Here is an 8276-nt window from a genome sequence, read left to right on the forward strand (position 1 = left end):
TAAACATGCCCTTCTTATTTCTTGTAAAACATTCTAAGTCAACCACAAACGATTCTTCACTTTATTGTATATTCTTTCTTTCTTCTCCACTAAAATACCACATGTCATGGGAGGCAAGTTCTCCATTCAACATGTAGGCCATTCAGAAGAAACCTAACAGATTCATGCCATTTCCCACATCTACAAAATGAACATTTAAATGCTCTTTAAAATTCCTCTCAGCACTAATGTTTTGTGATCCTATGATTTCTACATTTGGTTGTAAAATGATTTCTAAGTCTGTCTGTGTTCCAATTTGTTATGCCTGTGAAACTTTAAGTATTGTGTACTTAAATCTATTATTTTTAACTTCCAATAATCAAAAATTATAAATTATATCACGTAGAATTATAAATGCCCAATTTTACTGAGTACTTACTATGTACTAGCTTATTATTGGATATTTATATATTTTAGATTTTTCCTCTAATGATATTTTATGTTATTTTCTTAGAGTTAAATATACATACACACATGTATATACATATGTTATATACAATTAATATATATTTAAATGTATTCTATTGGAAACATTACATTCAATACATTCTTGTTTTATATTTCATTCTCTTAAGTCATCATATCTTTTTTGTTTCTTTTTTCTGGAGAATTTCTGAGGACACTTGTCCCATGAAGATACTTTACAGAACTCTTATTATATTTCATATTACACTATTTTCCAATATTGTCCCCTTTATTTATGACTACTAAGAATATCTGTTGACACAGGTTGATGGAAGAGAATAGAGAACCCAGAAATAAAGCCATGTATCTAGAGCCAACTGATCTATGACAAAGTTGACAAAAACATACAGTAGGGAAAGAACATCTAAAAATGTGCTCTTCCTTTTTTTTTTTTAACATAGTCAGCTCACTGACTGGCAACATCAGCTATGCCAGTCTTCTTCAGAGTTGGATGCACAGCCCACAGGGGAGCATCTAAAGTGGAGGGAGAAAATATTAAAACATCAAGAATGAAACCAAGCTTTTCAGATAGTTAAAACTTGGATTGACATTGGCTTCTGCACTGAGCCATGAGAGAATGAAACAGTCTCTAAGAAGAATAGAAATCCACAGCAAGTAGTCAGTCATGACACCTTCACTCTTGCATTTGCTTTCAACATTTTGTGACACATTGCAGCTTTCCTGTGCCTGATTAAGCTGGTCTGGCTTATACACCAATGGACAATTTGCCAAAAAAGGTTTCTTCAACTAAACCATAGTGTAAGACAGAATTTAACTTTGTAACCTCAAACGCTTACCTACAACATCTGTTGTATCTCTAAGTTCAGCAAATTCAGTGTCTTCACTCAGTCTTTCTACCCACACCTTAGTTGAAACTCTCCTTACTTGTAATCTGGGTGCTTAGTAGATACTGTCCTAAATGGTCTTCCACCTTCAGTTTTACTCCTTTTGCAATCTACTAGCTACCCTAAGCACACTGTTCATTTGATACACATCATGTGATACACATGCCACTCCCTCATTTGACATCATTTATCTTAGTGGGCACAGGTTACTGTAATAAAATACTAGGGACTAGATGACTTATACAACAGAAATTGATTTTCTTACAGTTCTTGTATCTGGAAGTCTGAGATTAGTGTGTCAGCATGGTTGGGTTCTGGTGAGGGCTCTCTTCCTGGCTTTCAGATCCAACTTCTCACTGTGTCCTCACAGGGCCTTTCCTTGGCACATGCATTTGGAGAGAGAGAGAGAGAGAGAGAGAGAGAGAGAGAGAGAGAGAGAGAGAGAGAGAGAGAGAGAGAGAGACACATCTCATCCCCTTCTTATAAAGCCACCAATCCTATCAGATTAGGACTCCATCCTTATGACCTCATTTAATCTTAATTACCTCCTAAAAGCCCTGTCTCTAAATAGTCACACTGGATGGAAGACTCACCCCATGGGACTGAGGGAGCAGGTATAATTCAGCCCATAGCATCATTCATTGGTTCTCTATCTTCCATCTTGTTAGATGCTGGGATCTTGGTCATGGTACCTAAGGCTCTCCATGATCCCATACCAGCCTGTCTCTCCTGATTCAGCTCAAATTGTGCCTGAACCAGTATGTTGTGTTCCAGCTCTACTTAGCAGTTCCCCAGGGTACACCATGTTTTCTCTGGATTCTCTGCCTTGTTTGTCCTCTTATGCCCGTTTTGAATATTTTCTATTCATCCTTGTGAACAGGAAGTAGGCACATTTTCCTCCAAGAATCCTGCACTAATAATAATTTCCTTTTACTCTATTCCTTATCCCTCTACCTTAAGTCTGTGTTAGAGGCCCTCCTTCTCTGATCTCTGTGTAGGTTAATATACTACATTATAATAATTTGTTTACTTGCCTGCCCCCCCACCCCCCACCATTAGATTATAAACTCTTTGAGGGCAGTGCCCATGTTTTATTATTCTTACTACTATTTCTATTCTCAGTGGTTAATATTGGATGGTTAGATGTTAAACAAATTCTTACTGAAAGATGTTTTAGTATCACCTGTAACTGTATAAAATGATAAGCATGAATATCAATATGGCTGTTATAAACTACAAAGTCTCTTACTCTCAGTAAGTGTATTGAATAATGTCACTGCACTTTATTGGGCATGGGCATAGAGTGACTGGAAGGCAGACAGTAAGACACTGCTTAACTGTGCAGAAATGACGCCGAAGGCTGCAGATCGGGGACAGGGCAGGGAGAAGAAACATAAGTGCATCTGTTATCATTGAACAAAGCAGAGTAATGTATTTAGGAAGTTTTACCTAAACCACAGCTGAGTACCGACCACTAGGAGGCCTGGATTCCCCACAGTTGAATTTCTGTCCTTTGGTCGATAAGTACTTAATCACTGCCTTATCACTTATAACTTACCAACACTTTCCCCTCTGTAGCCCATGTAATCTGAGGCTATCCGGGCTTGCTTTGCACCGACCTCCCTGCAGAGTGGGTGTATATTAGTCTGTTCTCACATTGCTCATAAAGACATACCAGAGACATGGTAATTTATAAAGGAAAGAGGTTTAATTGACTCAGTTCACATGGCTAAAGAGTCCTCAGGAAACTTACAATCATAGCGGAAAGGGAAGTAAACACGTCCTTCTTCACATGATGATAGAGAGGAGAAGAAATCAGAACCCAGCAAAGGGGGAAGACCCTTATAAAACCATCAGATCTCATGAGAACTCACTCACTATCATGAGAATAGGATGGGGGAAACAGTCCCCATGATTCAATTCTCTGCACCTGGTCCTTCCCACCATACATGGTGATTATGGTAACTACAACTGACAATGAAATTTGGGTGTGGGTATACAATCAAAACATAACATGGTGCAACACTGCTTCTCTGGATTGATTTGAATCCCATCACTCTAGGAAGGCTGTTACAACATTACAGTTACAATGCCTCAACTGAGAGGGTTGAAGAAACCATAGCAGTTCCACATGCATAGGCTAAAGGATAAAGTACTCTTGCTAGCCCAGGATAGGGCACGTGGACAAGGCCTTCCCTTGCCAAATGTGCTGCTGTGTATGCTTTCTTCATTTTACTCTTAGGTCGGAGGAGGTGGATAGATACTCTGGTGAAGCCTTAACAATTTTTGCTTTGTTTTGAATTCTCTCTTCCTGGGACTGGAGTTTGGGGAAATGCCTGAATGAAGCAACCCCCTACAACATACACTCACCTGCTAACCCCACTCCCCTGACCCATAGCTAAGAAAGACTGTATTTAACCATAGAATTACCCTGGCTCCTTCTTCTCGATTGATTGTATTATACAAGAACAACTCTTTCAAGGGTAGGTCAAAGGCCATCATTCACTCCCTTCTAGTTCTCTAGATGACAGTGTCATTTTCACTTCCTCCTACCTCAGGTTTTTTTTTTTTTTTTCTTTTTGACAACTATCAACTTTTCCTAACAAAATGTTGAAGCTATTGAGACAAATGTTTAGTTATTAGAAGTTATTTCCACAAAGAATCAGTTTTCTTATAGGTAGTCAGTCATCTTTAGTGTCGTTAGGAAGACTAATATCAGGGTATGGCCAATGAATTACAAAAATGGTCAAGTTAAGAATAACTCCTTCATAATCATTCGTGAAGTATTTTCAGAGTTCAATAATTTCCAGAATTTGTACCTAGTAGTGGATAAGGGAAGATAAAACACAGTAGTTGGATAATTCACTTACAAGATGTTTTTCACAGTACCTGCAAAATGTAGCTGTGGGTTCTTTCTTTAGGAAACATATGTTTCTGTGTTTTTGAAGTGATGACCTGTTTTGTGCTTCTCACATACCAGTAAGACAAAATTCCCTTAGAATCGAAGAAATTTTAAACATGTCAAATAATACATGAAGTTGAGAATTCTCTAAGGCAGAGGAATTCAGGTTTTAAGAAGGTAGAGAAATAAGCAAAATGACCCAGACATAAAACTTACCCTAAGAAAGAAAATAGCTGGGAGTGGAAAACTGATTCTTCAGAGGACAAAGATGGGAAGATAATTGGTTCAGAAGAAATACTTCCACCTGAAGTAGAGAAAAAGCAGAATGATAACCCTTGTGGAACTATGAAGGAAGAGAACCAGTGCTGTCTTCGTAATCATGGAGGCTGGGATGGCCCCCAGTATTAGAGACTCTATTGTGGACATTAAAAAGGTAGAAGAAAAAGAAGTCATTGTTAACTTGGAAAGGAACTAAAATGTTTTCAGGCCAAAGAAAATTCAATACTCAGATTGAAACTATGAGGGAAAAAAAAGATAATTGAAATACTAGAGTTAAAACAACAAAAAATAAAAACTTTTAGAGAAATTATTGAAAGAATAATATGTATTTCCCCAAATTATTGATTTACATTTCTATTTCTATTAAACCTGTGTATCATTTCAAAATGTGAAGTAAGTGACAGTCTTTCCCCTTTCTATGTACCGGTCTATAAGTATGTATTGAATACTTACACATATCAAATGTGATGCCTACAGAGACCATTCAATGCTATTAAAAATGGTTAAACAGCTAAGCTCTGGAGCAATTAGAGTTGGAGTGAGAGATGTCCATGTCTTTACATGTATTATACTGGGAATGGAATGGTATTTATGTAATTCTGTGAACAGTTTATATTTGGACTACATCTGGATTTTTTGTCTTTCTTTCCAAAAGCAAGAAGAATAACTCTCCAGTACAGCAAATTATGGACTTGGAGGAATAAACAGAGATAACAGCATTAAAATAAAAAGGCAATTCTTGGAGAAATTAGATGTCATCAAATGCCATTTTAAAAGACTATGTACTTAAAGTTGAAGCATGATAGCTTTTACACTAGTTTAATAGCATTATGCAAAGAAGAAACCATCCTAAGATGCCCCCCAAAAACGCTTTGGACCGAGAACATGAATATTTGGAAGAGAATCATTAGAATCTGAAGGTTTCAGGAGAAAAGTACAGATCAGTCTTTCAAGTAACATATACCCTAGCCCTATCTGTATGGAGACTTCCTTCTCTTTTTATAATTTTTGATTTTTATGGGTACATAGTAGTATATATATTTACGAGGTACATGAGATGTTTTGATACAGATATGCTATATGTAATCACATCAGGAAAGAGAGGGTATTCACCTGCAAGCATTTATTCTTTGTTACAAACAATCCAATTAGACTTTTTAAGTTATTTTAAAATGTACAATTAAATTATTATTGACTATAGTCACCCTGTAAAAATATGTATATATAATGCTTCATAAATTTGCATGTCATCCTTGCACACGGATATGCTAATATTCTTAGTATTGTTCCAATTTTAGTATACGTGTTGCTAAAGCAGTGCTGTATAAAGACTTTCTTAGAAAGAATCAATTCCCTGTGAGGACAAATTTAAAGCAAAATAAAATACTGTCATGCCATTCAGGAGACGGTAAGAGTTTCTCTGACCTTCAGAAATCTATTGAACTTGCCTTGAAACTCATGTTAATTTCAGAGCCAATGGATGTCCAAAGTCTACAGAGGAGATGATGTTGGTAACCTGCCCATATTCCCTAACCCAAATTTCAGCTTCAAGCAGCTGCATATATTTACCTTATTTCTTGGGGTCAGAGGTACCAAAGAATCTCCTCTGTGAATAGCCCTCAAACAATGACCCACGAGAATTATATATACATACCCCAGTTCCTCAGAAAATACTTCTGAGGGGTGTGTTTTACACGGACTCCCCTTCCCTAACATGATGAAGTCCACATCCACAGTGGTAAATGGCTTAATAATGAACGTCTTTGACTATCTTCTCTTCCTTGTCTCAGTTCCTCCCTGGCCTAGTGGTGGTTTTTTTCTCCTTCCGAATAAACAATTTGCACTATAGGCTGGGCCAGGTGGCTCATGCCTATAATCCCAGCACTTTGGGAGGCCGAGCTGGGTGGATTACCTGAGGTCAGAAGTTCGAGACCATCCTGCCCAACATGGCGAAATCCCAGCTCTACTAAAAATGCAAAACTTAGCTGGGCATGGTGATGCATGCCTGTAATCTCAGCTACTCGCGAGGCTGAGGCAGGAGAATCACTTGAACCTGGGAGATGGAGGTTGCTGGGAGCCGAGATTGCGCCACTGCACTCCAGCCTGGGCAACAGAGCAAGACTCTTACTCAAACAACAACAACAGCAGCAACAACAACCAACTTGCACTAGAGTTGTTGTCTCAATGTCTGCTTCTGGCAACACACAAACTATGGCACCCTCCCTGAGATTTGTATGTATTCCCTTGGTGATTACATGTTTATAGGCCATGCATCCTCATAAGCTAACTTAGTTCCTCATCAGAGGAACTCAACTGCTTCTTCAGATTCAAAAATAAGTATTCACTTCCACAACTTTTATGAATCCTAAACGCTTTATTGAAAATTTGGAGAGGTCAGGCCTGGTGGCTTACACCTGTAATCCCAGCACTTTGGGAGGGCTAGATGGGAGGAACACTTGAGCCCAGGAGTTTCAGACCAGCCTGGGCAACATGATGGAATCCCATCCTTACAAAAAATTTAAAAAAAATAATTGGCTGGATGTGGTGGCCCATGCCTGTAGTCCCTGCTACTCTACATGCTTAGGTGTGAGGATCACTTGAGTTCAGGAGGTTGAGGCTTCAGTGAGCTGAGATCACTCCAGAAAGAAAATTTGGAAGGCTCTCTGGAAGTAGTCACTTTGTACAATGTGTAGCTACTCTTCTACTTCCCTTCCTCTTCCTCAGTCTCTCTTTTGCAGGCTACTTGGGGGAATTCCCATTCTTTTTATTTCTAGACAGCAATTTCTTTCTTTCATAGTTTAGGGCCAACCAGCCAGGGTCTGGAAGTCCCACATACTACTCCAAAAATTTTGTACTGTTTTCTCAAAGATAGCTGTATCCCTTAGAGGAATTCTGGAGTCAACAGTTGAAATAATAACATTTTATACACTTTATTATGGTCAAAACTTCCCTGTATGGTCATCCATTCCTTTTTTTTTTCTCCCCCCTGAGACAGGGTCTTGCTTAGTCACCCAGACTGGAGTACAGTAGTGTGATTATTGCTTACTGCAGTCTCTAACTCAAGAGCTTAAGCAATCTGATTCCTATATTTTAAAACTATTATTAATTATTCTTATAGAATAAGAATAAAACAGTTACTCTCAAGGTTTTGTATACAGTAAACTGAATAGATTCTTTTTTCTCCGTATTCAATCATTCTCAACTCTTCTTTTTGTCATCTTGGTAAACTGAGCTAAATAAATTTTCCTAGTATAGTTATGAATAACTATATGGATATAGTGGAATGGTGGAATGGGTCCACTAAACTTGACCAGAGGTGGAACTAAGTTTTACCGCGCTCGGAGTTATATAATTTGGTGTGTGCTCTTAGGAAATGAAATATAAGAAAAGGTAGATGAGTCTGGGAAAGTCCAGAACCCTGAAATTCAACTCTAATTAGCTTCACAATTAATCTGCTTTAGTACCTGGCTCTCTGACAAGAATACACCATGTTTTAAAATCATCCCTTCTAAAGCAAGAAGGGATATGTAAAACACTGCAGGAATATAGCACGTCTTAAAACCACTCCTTCTAAAACAACTAGAATACTGAGTACTTACAGTCTTTCAGGCATTGTTGTAAGCAGTTTGTTAAGATTACTTTATTTAATTTATTTTAATCCAAAATATACAGATGAGGATATTGTAGAACAAAGAAGTTAAAAAACTTGATTAAGGCTGCACAAGCTATAGTTTGGACAGTGGTAG

At 37.9% G+C, this 8276-nt stretch overlaps 1 non-coding gene across 1 annotated transcript; it reads right to left on the reverse strand.

Moving 5' to 3' along the window:
- Positions 1 to 5746: 5746 nt before the first annotated feature.
- Positions 5747 to 5848, reverse strand: LOC117095465. Its single transcript, XR_004442006.1, has one exon. It is a non-coding gene; the product is annotated as a U6 spliceosomal RNA (small nuclear RNA).
- Between the last annotated feature and the right edge of the window lie 2428 nt (positions 5849 to 8276).

Source organism: Trachypithecus francoisi, unplaced genomic scaffold (assembly GCF_009764315.1).
Source record: "Trachypithecus francoisi isolate TF-2019V2 unplaced genomic scaffold, Tfra_2.0 Lachesis_group13, whole genome shotgun sequence".
Lineage (NCBI taxonomy): Eukaryota > Metazoa > Chordata > Mammalia > Primates > Cercopithecidae > Trachypithecus > Trachypithecus francoisi.